This window comes from Tachyglossus aculeatus, chromosome X4 (genome assembly GCF_015852505.1).
Source record: "Tachyglossus aculeatus isolate mTacAcu1 chromosome X4, mTacAcu1.pri, whole genome shotgun sequence".
Taxonomy (NCBI): domain Eukaryota; kingdom Metazoa; phylum Chordata; class Mammalia; order Monotremata; family Tachyglossidae; genus Tachyglossus; species Tachyglossus aculeatus.
Genome location: NC_052098.1, coordinates 17,364,305 through 17,382,625, shown reverse-complemented (window position 1 = coordinate 17,382,625; position 18,321 = coordinate 17,364,305). Strand labels below are relative to the sequence as shown.

Genomic DNA, 18,321 nt, shown 5'->3' with positions numbered 1-18,321 from the left:
GATTTAAAAGGCCGTAGCTATAGCCACTGAACTTTCAGCTCAATCTGCGACCAAACAATGGTGACATTTTTCTATCTCAATATGTAGTCTTAAACTTGTCAGCTCAGTTTAAATTGGCTGTACCAAGGAAGAAAGGGTTTGGGAGCCAACATGCCTTTTGAACAAAGCAAGTTGTAAATGGTTTCCTCTGCTGAAAGCCAGAGCATCTTACAAGCTCATGGAAATCTCTGAGTGTTAATACTTAAATAGAAATGATGTGGCGGGCCCATGTTGACTAATCTTATACCCTATCAGCCACTTCCATTGTGCGGCCCTGTTTTCCAGAAAGAATGCTGTAAGCTGTTGAGGTGACACGCCTGGCTTCTGGGGATACGTAGTGTCTGATTTTGTAATGTTGCAACCTTTTTTTTTTAAAAGCTAGTTTTGTAGGCAGTAAACAAGGTCTCCTTCTAAAAGAAATGTAGTCACATCTGCAGATGCCGTATGGTGAAATAGGAAGTCCGGAAGCAAACCTGGTCATGTGAACGTGGAAATGTTCAGGAAACGGTTTGAGTCGTACTACGCCTTCTTTTGTAATCTCAGAAAGACAGACAGCATGGCGTGATCGGTTTGTACACCAAAAAACCGAATGATGCATGTTGTGGAATCCTGCCCAACAAACAGTAATCACAAGCTGAATGAGAAATCATAAGGTGGAAAAAAACCCCTATGTGCCCAGTGATATTAATCTTAGTTTTGCTGCTAATAATCATTACTAGCATAAATGATTATCATTATCAATCAAGCTGTTGTAAATGCTTCTACCAAAAAAGCAGCTTGCATGAAATTCTAACCTGGGCCTGGGCCATTCTAAATGATGATAGAAGGTCAATACGTCAAAGCTCAATGCTTTGCCAAAAATCATTTCCTTTACTAGCATTTAATATAGGCCAACAAGGGACTTGTTGTAGAAAATGGAATTGGACATGATTTGTGATTAGCAAGCTTATCCAAATACTGCGAACAGAACACCTATGCTTCTCCCATGATCTGGGTTAGTAATGGGGTCCTAGCCTCCCATCCTCAGCTAACCCATTTTTTCTGAGGAAGTAGTCCACAAAAATTTTACTACTCCTGCCTGCTGGGTTTGGGGATTTTATGAAAGAAGGAGAAAGACCATAGGACTGGGAAACCTGGGTTCCAGTTCCAGCTCTGCCGCTGGCTGGCTGCGTGACCTTGGGTAAGTACCCTCTAGGGGACCTCAGTTTTCTCATCTTTAAAATGGGGATAAGATACCCCCTCTCCCTTCCTCTTACACTGTGGCTGCTTTGTGGGATAGGGATGTGTCAAATCTGATTATTTCCTAGCTCCCCCAAGGCTTAGCCCAAGCACAGGGTAGGTGCTATATAGATACCATAATTAAGCCCTCCCACCTCCATCCACACCTTTAGGAAATTACCACCTGGGGCACTGGGATTTACAGAGAAATAAAGGTCCCTGCGGGCAAATAATACTCATAATCAGTATCTTCATCAGCATTTATTGAGTGCCTACTGGATGCTGCAAAGCACTACACTAAGCCTTAAGCCCTTGGGAACCTACAACAGGGGTCCCTGCCCACGAGTTAATCAATCAATCAAACATATTTATTAGCACTTGCTGTGTGCAGAGAGCACTGTACTAAGCGCTGAGGGGAATACACTATAACAGAGTAGGTAGACACATTCCCTGCCTAGAAGGAACTTACAGTCTAGAGGGGAAAACAGGCATTAAAATAAATTATGGGTCTGTCTAAGTGCTTTGGGGCTGAAGGAGGGGTGAATAAAAGGTATAGATATAATTGTAAGGGCAATGCAGAAGGGAGAGGGAGAGGGGAAATGAGGGCTTAGTCAGGGAAGGCATCTTGGAGGAGATGTGACTTTTAATAAGGCTTTGAAGGTGGGGAGAGTGGTGGCCAGAAGGAGGGGGAGGGAGGTCCAGGCGAGAGGGAGGTTGTTGGCAAAGGATCAATCAATCAATCAGTCGTATTTTTTGAGCACTTACTATGTGCAGAGCACTATACTAAGTGCTTGGGAGAGTACAATATAACAGTATAATAGGGTTGGTAGGCACAGTCCCTGCCCACAACAAGCTTGCAGTCTAGAAGGGAAGACAGACAATAATATAAATAAATAAATTATGGATCTGTACATCAGCGCAGGGGGCATAAAGGAAACAAATCAGGGTGATGCAGAAGGGAGTGGGAGAAGAGGAAGTGAGAGCTTAGTCAGGGAAGGCCTCTTGGAGGAGATGTGCCTTCAGTAAGGCTCGGAAGGTGGGAGAGTAATTGTCTGTCAGACATGAAGAGGAAGGGCGTTCTAGAGAAGCAGCGTGGCTCAGTGGAAAGAGCATGAGCTTTGGAGTCAGAGCTCATGGGTTTAAACCCCGGCTCTGCCAATTGTTGGCTGTGTGACTTTGGGCAAGTCACTTCACTTCTCTGTGCCTCAGTCCCTCATCTGTAAAACGGGGATTAAGACTGTGAGCACCCCCGTGAGACAACCTGATCACCTTGTAACCTCCCCAGTGCTTTGAACAGTGCTTTGCACCTAGTAAGAGCTTAATAAATGCCACCATTATTATTATTATTATTATTATTATTATTATTATAGGCCAGAGGCAGGACGTGGGCAAGAGGTTGGCGGCAAGATTGACGAGACTGAGGTATAGGGAGTAGGCTGATGTTATGAAGTGAATGTGCTGGGCTGTAGTAGGAAATCAGTGAGGTAAGATAGGAAGGGGCAAGATGATTGGGTGTTTTATAGACGATGGTAAGGAGTTTCTGTTCGATTCAGGGGTGGATGAGCAATGCCTGGAGTTTCTTGAGGAGTGGGAAAACATGGACTGAACTTTTTTAAGAAAATGAATCCAGGCAGTAGAGTGAAATAAGGACAGGTGTGGGGAGAGACAGGAGGCAAGGAGGTCAGCAAGGAGGCTGATGCAGTAGTCAAGGTGGGATAGGAGAAGAGCTTGGATTAACGTGGTAGCAGTTTGGCTGGAATGGAAAGGGCAGATTTCCGCGGTGTTGGGAAGGTTGAACCGACAGGATTTAATGATACATTGAATTATATGGGTTGAATGAGAGAGATGAGCTGAGGATAATTCCAAGATTATGGGCTGGTGAGACAGGGAGGATGGTGGTGCTGCCCACAGTAATGGGAAAGTGACGGGGAGGACAGGATTTGAGTGGGATGATGAGGAATTCTCTTTTGGACATGTTAATTTTGAGGTATTGGCTGGAAGTAACTGGAAGTGGATCTGAGTGGAAAGGATTAATGGGTGACAACTTTGAAACCTCATCTCTTTAATCAGTGTGTTAAAGAGTGCATCACTTCTGGCAGAACAAGAATTCCCTACTGTCCTCATCTACTAATCCTCAGACCTTAACTCACCTTAATCGCCTTACCCATGCTGTAGCACTCACCCATTCTCATGCTATGTGTGGCCACACGGAAGCAGTGTGGCCTAATGGGTAGAGAATGGGCCTGGGAGTCAGAAGGCTCTGGGTTCTAATTCTGACTCTGTCCTATGTCTGCTGTGTGACCTTGGGCGAGTCACTTCATTTCTCTGTGCCTCAGTTACCGCATCTGTAAAATGGGGATAAGAGTGTGAGCCCCATGTGGGACAGGGTCTGTGTCCAACCTAATTAACTTGTATCTACCCCAGCGCTTAGAACAGTGCTTGACACATAGTAAGCGCTTAACTGGTACCATAATGATTATTACCGTTATCGTTATTATTACTCTGACAACATGGCCCGCTTAGCCTAAATGGGTTCATGTCATCAGATGAACCTTCCCTAATTCCCCAGTCTTGTTCTAGTCAAAACAAATATTGCAAGCATGCACTATGGTAGACCCCAGTGTCCTGGGTCACTTACACGACTTGAAGAGCTCCTGCAGTGTATATAAAATGCTACTCCATTCCCGATGTGAGAACCGATAATCAATCCCAGGAGTCAATTCCTTTCTCATTTCCTTTTCAGTTTGGTGCTGTGAGCCCGTTGTTGGGTAGGGACCGTCTCTATATGTTGCCAACTTGTACTTCCCAAGTGCTTAGTACAGTGCTCTGCACACAGTAAGCGCTCAATAAATATGATTGAATGATTGAATGAGTAAGAAGCTGAGTTGGGAATTCTTATCCATCTTCAATACAGCTTCCAAATCTCAGACTACCTGCCCCCTAGTAATAATAATAATAATGGCATTTATTAAGCGCTTACTATATGCAAGGCACTGTTCTAAGCGCTGGGGGGATACAAGGTGATCAGGTTGTCCCACAGAGGGCTCACAGTCTTCATCCCCATTTTACAGATGAGGTAACTGAGGCCCTGAGAAGTTAAGTGACTTGCCCAAAGTCATACAGATGACAAGTGGCAGAACCAGGATTCGAACCCATGACCTCTGACTCCAAAGTCCGTGCTCTTTCCACTGAGCCACGCTGCTTCTCACAGCCCATAGGGACTATGGGTCCCTAGTAGTCAGGGACCCATAAGATGAAGGCCATAGTGGGGTCTTTGAGAAGTGGGATTCTTCCAGTCGGTAAAGAGCATCGATGTCCAAATAGCCAAACTTCCCACTGCCATTTACCTCAATCCATCAATAGTATTTATTGAGCACTTACTGTGTGCAGATCACTCTACTGAGCACTTGCTCTCATGACTTGGGGCAACTTGCTCCTTTTTTAGCATCCTGTTATAGGTTTTGTGAATTTTCAAGTGTGTAGGTGTTGGAGAGCTGTATCTGGTAAGACCATTTCTAATAATCTCGAACATAGCCTTGACTAGAATATGGAGAGATATGTCTGGTAAGACCATTTCTAATAGTCTTTAACACGGCAATGACTAGAATATGGGCCTGATCTCTGTGCATTCTTTTCAATATGGTTTTAATAAAACAGAGATTAGCCAGTCACGTGTAAACAATACCTGGGTTTGACATTTGTTTTTTTCCAGAGGTTTGCTCTGCCCAAGCCAACTGTGTCAAATCGTATGTTCTGTATGACATTACATTTGCTTTTTTTTTCAACCTGAACTCAAACAAGGACCTGGAAAATGCAAAGTGGAAGGTGAGGTGAGGTTCACTGCCCTTGGGCTGAGGACACGGTGACCAGGGCAGCCACTGTCAGTTAGGTTAGGTAGGGAATAAGTTTAGAGAGGAAAAGGATTTACAGTCCATAGTTATAACTTTTATTGTATTTATAAACATTTCATTTTGTTCGGGAAATAATGTCATCGTGCCAGAAAGTAACTGCCTACTTAAGTCCGGAACTCATAAATCTTAAGCTCTAATGACTAGAGCTCTTAAAATCAAATTAAGTGCATTTGAAATAATGGCATTTACAGCTGCTTAGTTTGAATCTTCAGGGCTGATCATATTAATGGCCACTATGTTTTGTAATTCCTGAATGTGCGGCTGGAATTTTCCTCATAAATATGATAAGAAATTTGGTGGTTAAGGGGGGGAAAAGAGATCTGCCTAGTGATGGGTGGTGGCTATTTAAAACAAAAACAAAAATCAGAAACATCTGGATTACTGGTAATGAGCCCAGTGTGTTAAACAGAAGAGACAAACAGAACTGGGCAACGATTGCTTTGGACTGCACCCAACCGAGATCATTTGGACTCGGTGCTCTATTCCTCGGCGACACTCTGCCTATCTGATTTGTTTCCACTTGGTTGATAGAAATGATACTTGCTCACTCCCCCATTTACCTGATCCGCAAGCGGTCTGTCTATCCACTAGCCAGCCGACAGGCATTTAAAGTACCCAGCGTCTACCTCCATTCGTCTTTCCATTTATCCTTGTCCTCTCAAGGATTTACAAGGGATCGATTTGACTCCATTAGGGCTGGAGGGAGGAAACGTGATAGGGGAAAATGCCAGAGCAAACCAAGGCAGTCTGCAGAGGTGCTGGGTGGTCCAGGGCCTCTCTCAGCCTTAGAATAGCTCAGCCTACCAGCGTCACACTGCCTCCATCCCCACAGAGCACTCTGAGCAAGGAACAAATCATTTTCTTTTGTGCTTCCCAAGCACACGGCCACCTGTAGTACCGATTGGGGGTTCTGCCTCCTCCACATCCTTCGGAAGTGCTCCCTTAGCAGTCTCAAATCCAGGCTGAAGGGAACTCTTAGGCAGCGGCCGTGCAAAGTCTGCAACGGCTCCGTTCCGGAGAGGGAGTTATACCACATCGTACATCAGACCGTTCTCATAATACTTGCCTGGCCCAAGTCCTGGCCTAGCCTTGCTTGGCTCTGCAGTCCACTGACATTCATTATTCTGTGTTATTAGCTCTGCACTTTCACGGGCACCACAGAATTGAGGAAATGATTCCAAACACCAAAAAGGACTCACTTTTGCCCGAAATGGCCACAGAATAGAAGCAAGCAAGTACCTTTGGCTTGATTTCTAGGAATAATTCTTCAGTCCTTTACTTGGTTAATGTAAATCTGGACATAATCCTTCTTTATAGGTTTTGGGCACTATGTGTTGTGAGAACAAGCAGCTTTCTGCTGTTCTGTAAACAAGTAAAGAGTAATTTGAGGAAGAGTTCACGTTGGGTTCTTTCACTTTGTTGAGAGCTCATCTTCAGAGCACTGAGATTCAGAGTTCCCCAAACCAAAACCATCCTAGTAGGCTTTGCATTAGCACATTAGCCTTAGATTTGGGGGTCTCAGTTTCCTCTTCTGTAAAGCAGTAATTGATTAATGATTTTTATGATTGCACTTTGGGGTCCCAGAACTTTGTCCCACTTTCGATTAGAATCTTTTATGGCAGCCCCCTCAAAGGAGTTTTAAGAAAATGAATAAGATGGAATTGATCTTAGTCAGCCTAGAGGGACCATGTGTTACGTTCCTTACAGAATGGAGGAAGGAGTTTTACATTAGGGAGGTCCCGGTTACCAAAGCAGTGCTTTCTAATGTACTTCATCCTGTTGCAGATAAGCTTATAATGAAAATTCTTGTGAGCATCCCTTCCTGATGTGCTTCTGGCAGGGGGGAAGGATTAAGGACAGGCCCATGCCTGTCTCTGGGCTCAAACCACCCATGCATCAAAGATGGCAGCACCAAAATTCATGAGGCAGGCATTTGAGGAAACTCCTTGGGGGTATAGTGGCCTGCTAGAGCACCCTCAGAAGGAGGCTGGCTTCAGAGCTCCTGTTTTGGTAGGGGCCAGAAACCATGAAACCATGTCCCTTGTATGTTCTGGTCAGCGTTCTCAGCGTTCTGAGTGTCCGATAAACATCCAACGAGAGTAACTGTTGGAAAAAGGCATTGTGTAAAGAAAATTAAAGAATGTCATAACTTTCCTTTCTGAAAATTGTTTTTGGCCTGGACAATTATATTCCAAACCCTGGTCATTCCAGACTAGCACAGGACTTCTCTGTTCCACTAATCTCTGGTGACACAATTTACTTGAATAAAACAGTAAGCTATGTCAGGAATTATGAGAAGCCACCCCTAACCATGCCCCTAGAAGTCAGGGCTTAAAGCTCATTTTATCAGGCAAGATTGCACAGTATTTCAGAAATGCAGCTCCAGCCAGTACCAGGTGCAGACAGATTGAGCTGCATTGTATTACTCTTAATTCCCAACCTGCAAGGAACTTTCTTCTGTTACACCTCTTCCTTAGGGGCTGAGGGAAAATAGAATTAAGACCTTCTAAATTTTGTCAGTCACACTCTGAACCTTTGATTTTATAAGAGGTGAGGCTGGTGAGAGAAATAAAGGGTAAGGAAGTAAGTGTAAACAGGCATGGGCAGTATTAACACCTTTAAATATTTTATGAGATTTTATGTTTGTCTCCCCCATTAGACGGTAAGCTCTTTGTAGCCAGGGAACGTGTCGTGTGCCTCTGTTGTACCTTCCCAAGTGCTTAGTTTAGTACTTGACACCCAGTGGGTCCTCAGTAAATACCTTTACTGCTACTATTGCTAATCAATTCTCAATCAGTTTTTCTTAATATTACTACTTGTACTTTACGCTTTAAAGCAACACACTTGTGTCCTAAGTATTTTTGGATTTAGAGTTCTTCAGGTCTTTGATATTTTGAGAATGTATTTCTCAATTTCGTGTTTATTTCCATGCACACAGTTTTAAAAGTTGAATTCACATAAATATTCAAGTCGTATCTACGGGAGGCTAAAATGTGTTTAATTTGGGTCGGTGCGTTTTTTCTTCAAAAATAGGACTTGTTGACTTCTGCATATGAGAACAGGGTAGAGATGTTCTGAAGGTGGGGAGGAGGAAGAATTGGATTGCTTAAGAATCAATGTGGCCTAGCGGATAGAGCCCAGGCTTGGGAGTCAGAAGGACCTAAATTCTAATCCCGGCTCTGCCCGTGGTCTGCTGTGTGACCTTGGGCAAGTTGCTTCACTTCTCTGTGCTTCAATTACCTCATCTGTAAAATGGGGATTAAGACTGCGATCCTCATCAGGAACAGGGACTGTGTCCCAATTGACAACCTTGTGTCTACCCCAGCGCTTCGTACAGTGTCTGGCACATAGTGAGCATTTAACAAATTCCATAAAACAAACAAAACTAGAGCTGGAGAGACAATGGTCAGCTAGATGATGGAGTCGCTCTCCCACCCAGAATGACAGATGAGCTTTGGTCCTGAGTGCTTAAGCAAGAGGAAATGATTATAATCAATCAATCGATGGCATTTTTGAGTGCTTACTGGATGCAGAGCACTGTACTAACCACTTGGGAAAGAACAGTTCAATAGAGTTGGGAGACACAATGTAGACTTTACATTCTAGAGGGGGAATTAGACATTAAAATAAATTACCAGTGGGGGAAATAGTGCAGTATAGGGCTATGTACATAAGTGCTGTGGAGCCAGGGTGAGTGCCAATGTGCTTAATGACATAGGTGATGCAGAGGGGAGGGAGGGGAAGGGAAATGAGGGCTTAGTCAGGGAATGCCTCTTGGAGGAGATGTGATTTTTAGGAGGGTTTTGAAGATGGGGAGGGCAGTGGTCTGTTGGCCGTGAAGGGGGAAGGAGTTCCAGGTCAGAGGGAAGACACACACAAGGGGTTGGCGGCCGGATAGATAAAATTGAGGTACAGCATGTAGGTTGGTGTTAGAATAGCGAATTGTGCAGATTGGGTCATAGGAGATCAGTAGGAAGGGGAGAGTTGATCGATTGCCTTAAAGCTTACAGTGCAGGCTCCTCATTTTCTCTCCCAAATGTTCTCCTCCACCTAACATTCTCATCACTGCTGACAACATCGCTATCCTCCCGGTCCCTTAAGTCTGCACCTGTGGCATCATCCGTGACTATTCTCTCTCCTTCTAGCTGCATATTCAGTCAGTCATCAAACCCTATCAGTTTTTCCCGCACGACACTGCCAGAACCCACCACCAGCCTTTCCACTTTCCAGTCCGTACCCAGTGTAGCACTATCCTCCCCATTTTGAAGGCGTTTCTGAAGTAACATATCCATCCCCCAGGAGGCCTTCCTTGAATCATCTCTCTCATCTCTCCATCCTATTCCCCACCATACCGTCACTTCGGCACTTCCCTGTCACCTAAGCCATTGGGTTCTCAGAACCCACTGTTGCACACCTGTTATTATTGCTTTGTTTTAACATCTGCCTCCCCCCAGGCTGTAAGCTCCTTGAGGGCAGGGATCATGCCTACTCATTCATTCATTCATTCAATTGCATTTATTGAGTGCTTACTGTGTGCAGAGCACAGTACTATGCACTTGGAAAGTACAGTTCAGCAACAAAGAGAGATAATCGCTGCCCACACCAGGCTTACAGTCTAGAAGGGAGGAGACAGACATCAAAACAAGTAAACAGGCATCAATATAAATAAATCGAATTATAGATGTGTACATATATACACGTGTGCTGGGGGTGGGGAGAGGGGGGCAGAGCAAAGGGAGCGAGTCAGGGCGATGCGGAGGGGAGGGGTAGCTGAGGAAAAGGGGGGCTTAGTCTGGGAAGGCCTCTTGGAGGAGGTGAGCCTTCCGTAGGGCTTTGAAGCGGGGAAATGTGATTGTTTGGTGGATTTGAGAAGGGAGGGCATTCCAGGCCAGAGGTAGGACCTGGGCCAGGGGTCGATTGTGGGGCAGGCAAGAACGAGGCACAATGAGAAGGTTAGCACCAAGGGGAGCAGAGTGTGCAGTCTGGGTTGTAGAAGGAAAGAAGGGAGGTGAGGTAAGAAGGGGTAAGGCGATGGGGAGCTTTGAAGCCAATAGTGAGGAGTTTTTGTTTGATACGGAGGTTGATAGGCAACCACTGGAGATTTTTGAGGAGGGGGTTGAGGTGCCCAGGGTGCTTCTGTAGAAAGATAATCCGGGAAGCAGAGTGAAGTATGGACTGAAGTGGGGAGAGACAGGAGGTTGGGAGGTCAGAATGGAGGCTGATGCAGTAATCCAGTCGGGATAAGATGAGCGATTGTACTAACATGGCAGCAGTTTGGATGGAGAGGAAAGGGCGGATCTTGGTGATGTTGCGAAGGTGAGACAGGCAGGCTTTGGTGACGGATTGGATGTGTTGAGTGAATAATAGTAATAATGATAATAATGATGGCATTTATTAAGCGCTTACTATGTGCAAAGCACCGTTCTAAGCACTGGAGAGGTTACAAGGTGATCAGGTTGTCCCACCGGGGGCTCACAGTCTTAATCCCCATTTGACAGATGAGGTAACTGAGGCCCGGAGAAGTTAAGTGACCTGCCCAAAGTCACACAGCTGACAATTGGCAGAGCCGGGATTTGAACCCATGACCTCTGACTCCAAAGCCAGAGCGGAGTCAAGGATGACACCAAGGTTGCGGACTTGCGAGATGGGAAGGATGGTTGTGCCGTCCACAGTGACGGGAAAGTCAGGAAGAGGCCTACTAACTTTCTATACTTTCCCAAGTACTGAGTAGACACTCAGTGAAGCTTATTATTAACTGATCAATCAGTGGTCTGTGCAGTAGCAAATGCACAGTCTTTTCCTTGCCAGTTGTGTTCCCACGGGAGCACTGTGTGCGGCAAATAAGTAGGCAGACGGGAATGCGGTGCATCGAGAAGTCCGTGCAAAGGTTGTTGTTTTCTGGGCAGTACCCTTTAAAGTCCAAAGTGATCACAGCATAGAGCCATTAGTGCCGGCGGCAGGGGCCGGGCTGATATTTTAAGAATCCCTTCCCTTCGCTTAGCTTTCCGTAACCTAGGTGTTTGCTCTCCTGCTGTTGACAGGTTTTTGAATGCTGAATACATTTTTTCCCACTAAAGAGTTCCCAGTACTCTGTGCCCAGGCATTTCTACAGAAAAGAGAGCCCTGCTTTGCATCCTAATCATTTTAAGTGTGAAGTTTTTGAAGAAGTTGAACTCCGAATTCCCTTTCCTTTTTTAGAGCATAGAATAGTAACTGAACCCGTCGGTTCATCAGAGGGTTTTGCCCAGTGCTTCCCACTTTCCTCTCCCCATCTTTCTCTCCCCCTTGCTCTCCATCCCTCCACCCTCTCCGCAAATAGCAGTTCTTCCATTCTTTATTACCAGGGCAGTGAGAGAACGAGATGCAGTGCCAGCCTGTGGCTTTTAGTCATAGATGCTATTACCAGATTGCTCTAAACTGAGAGTATGATGCTGTGAAGGGGCACAAATGGAGAGAGAGAGCAGAGCAGTGTTTTCAGTATGTGTCTGCTCCATGCCAGCTGGCTCTGAAAGCTGAGGATGGAAATGGTTCTGCTTCTGGTAACCGAGCTGACTCTCTCAACTGTAAACTTTCCCAATGCAGTCCCTTGCAAGTAGAGACAGCAGTTGCTTAAGTATACTTTTTTTGCAAAGCAAGTGCAGAGTGCTGTCAATAGAGATGTGCCTAATAGAATTTTAAAGGCTATTGTTTTCCTTTTTTAGTACAGTAGTTGCTTAAATGTCAGTTGTAAATAGCTCAAATGCTTTGCAAGCTGGTTCAATTCTCATCCTGAAAAATCTGTCTTCCAAACACAGCCTGTGAGCTAGCTGTTCCTGTAACACCCACATTTGAAAACGGCATTAGGGAAGAGTTAATTTCACTACATCTGCCAACTAGGAAGTATAAACGACCCCTTCAGGGGTGAGGTCTGAGATTATCAGCTGAAATGACAAGCACTAAGCAACCAAAACTTCCTTCCCCTTCAGGCGTGGCATCTTTCTGCCCTTATAATGAACAGCGAAATCAATGAAGAAAAAAAGGGTGGCTTGCGTGTGAGATGTATATGCTACTGAAATGATCTTTAGGTTGATGTAGGGGAAGGCGGTCCAGGCGCAGAATGCCTCGTGTGGAATTTAGCAGCAAAATGTGCGGTGCCCTGGCTGGAAATAAGAGCGTATGTGAATCAGAAAGTTGGTCAAAAGAATATCGTCAGATGACTCTCTATTCTATTTTGAGCCATTTCACAAGCCTGAAAATATGATTTTTGAATTCCTCAACAATTAGTAACTTAGAGACTTTATGCTACTGAATGAAATATTTTTCTCGCTATTGAAAGCAGAGTTATTGCTGTGAACTGAATAGAAATTGAATAGCATGGAATTCAATAGAATATTGAATCTCCGGGCCCTCTCCCATTCTGTAGAAGATGTGTTTTGGGGAAAACGTTCAAGATGGCATTTTCTTTTTGGTAGTTGATTCCCTAGATGGGAAAATATTGAAGGTGTTTTGGGTTGGACCAGTGAAACAATCCATGGAAGCTTGGGGTTAGGGGAGAGGGAGATGGCTGTGCACACGGAAGGTGATGAGATGGACTGCGTTTGGTATCTAGAACCAAAGACTGAGGAATCATCTCTGAGATCCCAGGATGGTTCTCTGCGTATGCGTATCGTTTACCTCTTTATGACAGGGAGTTGGGAGGGATTATTTGGTTATTCTAATCCTGGCTCTGACGCTTACCTCCTGGGTGACCTTGGGCAAGTCACTTAACTTCTCTGGGCCTCAGTTTCCTCGTCTGTGAAATGGAGCTTCAATACCTGGTCTCCCCGCAATGAAGGACAGGTGCTGTGTCCAACTTGGTTATCTTATACCTATCCCGGCATTCAGTACAGTGCTTGGCACGCAGTAAGCACTTCATATAGACCATTACTATTTACATTTAATTCCATCCCTCCCCTCTATCTCAAACACTTCCCAGGACATGGAGCCCCTGAAGGACCAGGGGAAAAAGGGAGTGAGCGAAGCAGAGCTCACTGTGGGTAGGAAATGTGTCTGTTTATTGTTATATTGTACTCTCCCAAGCTCTTAGTACAGTGCTGTGCACACGGTAAGAGCTCAATAAATATGATTGACTGACTGACAGTCATGGTGCCCCTCAAGTGTCTCTACAGAAGCACATTACCAGCACCTGCTTGCCATAGCACAACGGAGCAGGGTTCCCAGGCAGACACAACTCATTCTCCCTGAATATAAGCCCAAATGCAGGAAAGCTTCTGGAAGGCTCTTCTCTCCAGACTAGGGAAGTGCTTTTTCTTCAGGACGAAGGGCACAATCAGAGACGTGAACTCTTGAAACTGTCTTGCATTCCTTAGAGTTAAGTACTCAGTGGTTGCCGGAACTTTGAAGGGAAGTCTTCTATGGTCAAGTAATAATGTGTTCTTATGGCTTATTTTCCAAAACCGGTTAAGGGTACTTCCGACTTCTCTTTTTCCCTTTCTCCCTTTGGGGACATTGTTCAAAATAGAAGAAAGGCAGGAGGTACTCTGGGAAGAGGAGGGAGGAGCCACAATATAAATTGCCAGTCATATAACAACCAAATTGAACCAAAATGCCAATGGTCTGGATAGATGCATTTCTCTAAGAAGGCAAGAGACAATTTCCCAAAACCCATCCTCCCAGCATCTTAGCAAGAAAGCCGCCATAGGTTTGGAGGGCAAATCTTTGAACTAGATTACACGGGTCCCTGACTATAAAAGTCCTTGAAGGATAAAATTCCCAGGCCTATTGATGGGCAAACTTCTAAATGTTTAATAGCCCGGGGTGATTTAGCCGAAGGGTTCGAGGTTTTGTTTGGGAATCTGGTGGGAATTCTCCTGTGCCCCTAATTCGCTTATGGAATTTCCAGTCACGCCTGGTTTGGCGGCAGATGACAACTTTTGTGGGACATTCTGTGCACACCCTTCCTAATGCTAGACCAAGTGGAGTGTGGCAGGGCTGGAAAGAAAACTGAAAACCGAGTTTACCTGACTTTTCCAAGCCTCTATAATAATAATAATAATGGTATTTGTTAAGCACTTACTATGTGCAAAGCACTGTTCTAAGTGCTGGGGGATACAAGGTGATCAGGTTGTCCCACGTGGGGCTCACAGTCTTAATCCCCATTTTACAGATGAGGGAACTGAGGCACAGAGAAGTTAAGTGACTTGCCCAAATTCACACAGCTGACACGTGGCGGAGCCAGGATTTGAACACATGACCTCTGACTCCAAAGCCCGGGCTCTTTCCACTGAGCCACGCTGCTTCTCTATCAATCAATCAATCAATCAATCAGGGGTATCTATTGAGTGCTTACTGGGTACAGAGCCCCATCCTAAGCTCTTGGGAGAGCATAATACAATAAAGGTGCTAGACATGATCCCTGCCTACAAGGAGCCTACAGCCTAGATGGGGAGACAGGCATTAAGATAATTACAGATTCATTCATTCATTCAATCGTCTTTATTGAGCGCTTACTGTGTGCAGAGCACTGTACTAAGCGCTCGGGAAGTACAAGTCGGCGGCATATTGAGACGGTCCCTACCCAACAACGGCCTCACAGTCTAGAAGGGGGAGACAGACAACAAAACCAAACATGTGGACAGGTGTCAAGTCGTCAGAACAGATCGGGGGAGTGGGAAAGTATAAGGATCTGTTCGTAACTGCCGTGGGGCTGCGGTATCGAAGCACGTAAGGGGTACAGACCCAAGTGCATAGGCAATACAAATGGGGATTAAATACCTCTTCTCCCTCCTACTTAAAGCTGTGAGCCCCATTGGGTGGGTAGAGGAGCTGTGTCAGACCTGATTAACTTCATCATCATCATCATCAATCGTATTTATTGACTTGTGAGCAGGGAACCTTTTCACCAACTCCGTTATATTGTACTCTCCCAAGGGCTTAGTAAAATGCTCTGCACACAGTAAGCACTCAATAAATACGATTGATTGATCTACTCCCATGCTCAGTATAGTGCTTGGCACAAAGTTGATGCTTAACAGATTCCCTAATTATTATGATCATTATCATTTCCTGGAGGGAGAATTGGGGGTGGGGGAAAGTGATGGGTTATCTGGGGAAGGCCCCTTGGAGGAGATATGAAGGAGATAGAGAAGCAACATGGCTCAGTGGAAAGAGCCTGGGCTTTGGAGTCAGAGGTCATGGGTTCAAATCCCGGCTCCACCAATTGTCAGCCGTGTGACTTTGGGCAAGTCACTTAACTTCTCTGGGCCTCTGTTCCCTCATCTGTAAAATGGGGATGAAGACTGGGAACGCCCCGTGGGACAATCTGATCACCTTGTAACCTCCCCAGCACTTAGAACAGTGCTTTGCACGTAATAAGTGCTTAATAAATGCCATCATTATTATTATTATTATATGATTTCAGTAGGGCTTTGTGGTTTTAAGCTTTGCTATGCAGATCCCTGCTGCTTTCCGAGTGCCAGACCTTGACTTCTGCATGGGCCTTTGTAAAAATATTGAGGTTTCTTCTTCGATGACACCTAGCCATTTCAGGCCAAGAACCCTTTACTTCCTCAAGGAACCCACCCACCAAACTGTAGCCTCCAGGGAAAAAGAATTCAGATCATCAAGCTCTTAATATTTACTTATCACACTATCTAGACATACACTATTTTGCACCTTTGGTAAGAAAAATAGCCTGGGCCATGTAAGTCTTGAAATATCATTTATTCAAACTGGGCTGGATTACACCTGCATCACTGTGATGATCTCACAACATGGGAGAACTGTGAATACCTGATTTTTAGTTTGAGCTAAATAATAATTTGTTTTCTCTCTGTTCCTTTTGTCTTCCTAGCTTCAACAACTCTAGCGACAGAGAGTTTCATTCCAACACATATGCCTGAGACACCAATTGAGAGAATTTCCTTTATCTCATATGTTTATTGAAATTTTCTTATCACTAGTAAAATTAGAAAGGAAAAATATAATGAACAAATGGGGATGAATAATAATGATGTTGGTGGAAGCATGAGGAAAGGGGTGGTTAGGAGAGGAGAAGCAGCTAGCAAAACTCTACATTCCAGGTCAATGGTTTGGAATATTCCAAGATCCCCAGGAACATCTGATGATGGTGATGGTGATGATACTAATAATAACATTTGTTAGGCGCTTACTATGTGCCATGCTCTTACTAAATGCTGGAGTAAATACAATATAAACGGATTGGACACCTTCACTGTTCCACTTGGGGTTCACAATGTAAGGGAGAGGGAGAACGGGTGTTTTCATCCTCATTTTACAGATGAGGCCCAGAGAAGTGAAGTGACTTGCCCAAGGTCACACAGCAGGCAAGTGTCAGAGCTGTGATTAGACCCCAGGTCCTCTGACTCTTAGACCTGTGCTCTGTCCATTAGGCCATGCACGTGTTCTTTTCTAGCCACATGGAGGACGCCATAGTTTTTCCCGAGGTCGCATATGGCAATGCCACATTTGGCCATTGACAATGCCGTAGAAAGCTGAGGCCACAGAGACCATTTCCATGAAATTTTCCTGGCATCCCTTCCTGTATCCCAGAGTTGAGCCACATTGTCAGCACCGCTGTGTTTAGGCCGCCTGTCTAGGCAGCGCCTGCTCGAGGGAAGCGTGAGTCTTGCCTTTAAGAAGAGTACGTCCAACGCCTTTCCAACTAGCACTGTTTGGAATAGTGGCCTGCTTTTCTACATATTGGAGTCAGTTTTGCTCTAGGTAAAGTCATTTTCCTCATTAACACAATTCAGTGTACAGCGAGTAATATAGTAACTTGAATTTATGTGGAGTCTTTCGTCCAGTAGTGTGGATATGATTTCAAAACTAGGAATAGCCAGTGCTGGAAGGCAGAACTGGCCTGACTGTGGTTCTGGGATAAGAAAAAGTCCTGGAACAAGTGTTTCCGGGTGACGGGGACTGCGGGGTTTGGGAGAGGGAAGGGTTGAGAGGGACAAAGAATTGGGGAGGCGGGGGAGATTGTAGGCCATCGGAGTTCCAATTACACATTTATTTTTATTTTTATTGTTACTTTCAGCACTGGGTACAGCCTGTAGTCATCTCACCTCCAGAATGCAGCCATCACTGTAGCAAAGTACTTTCAAATAATCACTCGATGGCACCGAACTGTGGGAAACAGGAATAGCTTTCCTCATTGAAACTACAACGAGAATGTTAGGTAGACCCTGGGTCTGTAGTGGAAGGAGAGAGACAACAGATCCTTTGGAGGTTTCCCATTTTGCAAGCAAAAAAACTACCTAAATATCTGTGGTCGAGCCATTTGACATAAAGGAAAGTTTTTCCTTACATCGGTTTATTGGAGTGATAAATTGCATAACCAATGTGTCTAGGACTATTGGTACCACATTGACCATTTTAGTCACACATGTACACTTTGGCAAATTTCACTATCAGTGGTGACTTATTCGAATACCAAAGACAACTACACAGATAGAGAGTAATAAAACAACCTGTACTCCAACATTCAAGTTTTGGCTGAAAACGATGAAAGCCAAGAGGTTCAAAGCAATGAATTACTGCTGAAACACTAGTGAGAGTCCTTAATTGGTTCCATGAAAACATGCTGTCAGGGGAAAGAGCACAAAATGAAATATCGTTTGACACAGGAAATGATGTGACGTGCATTCATGTGTTCCCATGCTTCCCCAAATGATTGAAATAATTTGAAAGTATTAAAACACTGTGACGAACATAGTTACATGATTAAACAGCAATAAATATAAACCAATGATATAAATATGTACCAATAACAACATGACTTTGATTTTTGTGTATGCACATTTAAATACAGTACTTAATTTACAAAGTATCATCTCTCACATCGTATTCTGCTAAGAAACACTTTGTGCTGTTAACATACTAGAGATCTGTTATTATCTTTCCTAAGAAGCTCTGTTATCATCTAATGCGAACTAGACTCTTAACCTCATCCTCTAGACTGTAAGCTCATTGTGTGCGTGTGGCGGTGGGGGGGGGGAAGTGTGTCTTCCAACTCTGTGGTATTGAACTCTCCTAAGGGCTTAGTACAGTGCTCTGTACATAGTAAGTGCTCAATGAATACCATTGATGATGCTGCTGTTGCCGCTGATGATGATATAGGTTTTAATAACACTCTTCGAGCCAGTCAAAATGC

At 44.6% G+C, this 18,321-nt stretch overlaps 1 protein-coding gene across 1 annotated transcript in view; it reads left to right on the top strand.

The window, feature by feature from the left end:
* Positions 1 to 18,321, top strand: part of GLIS3 (GLIS family zinc finger 3) — a 478,530-nt gene that overhangs the window by 452,337 nt on the left and 7,872 nt on the right. The window lies entirely within an intron of this gene.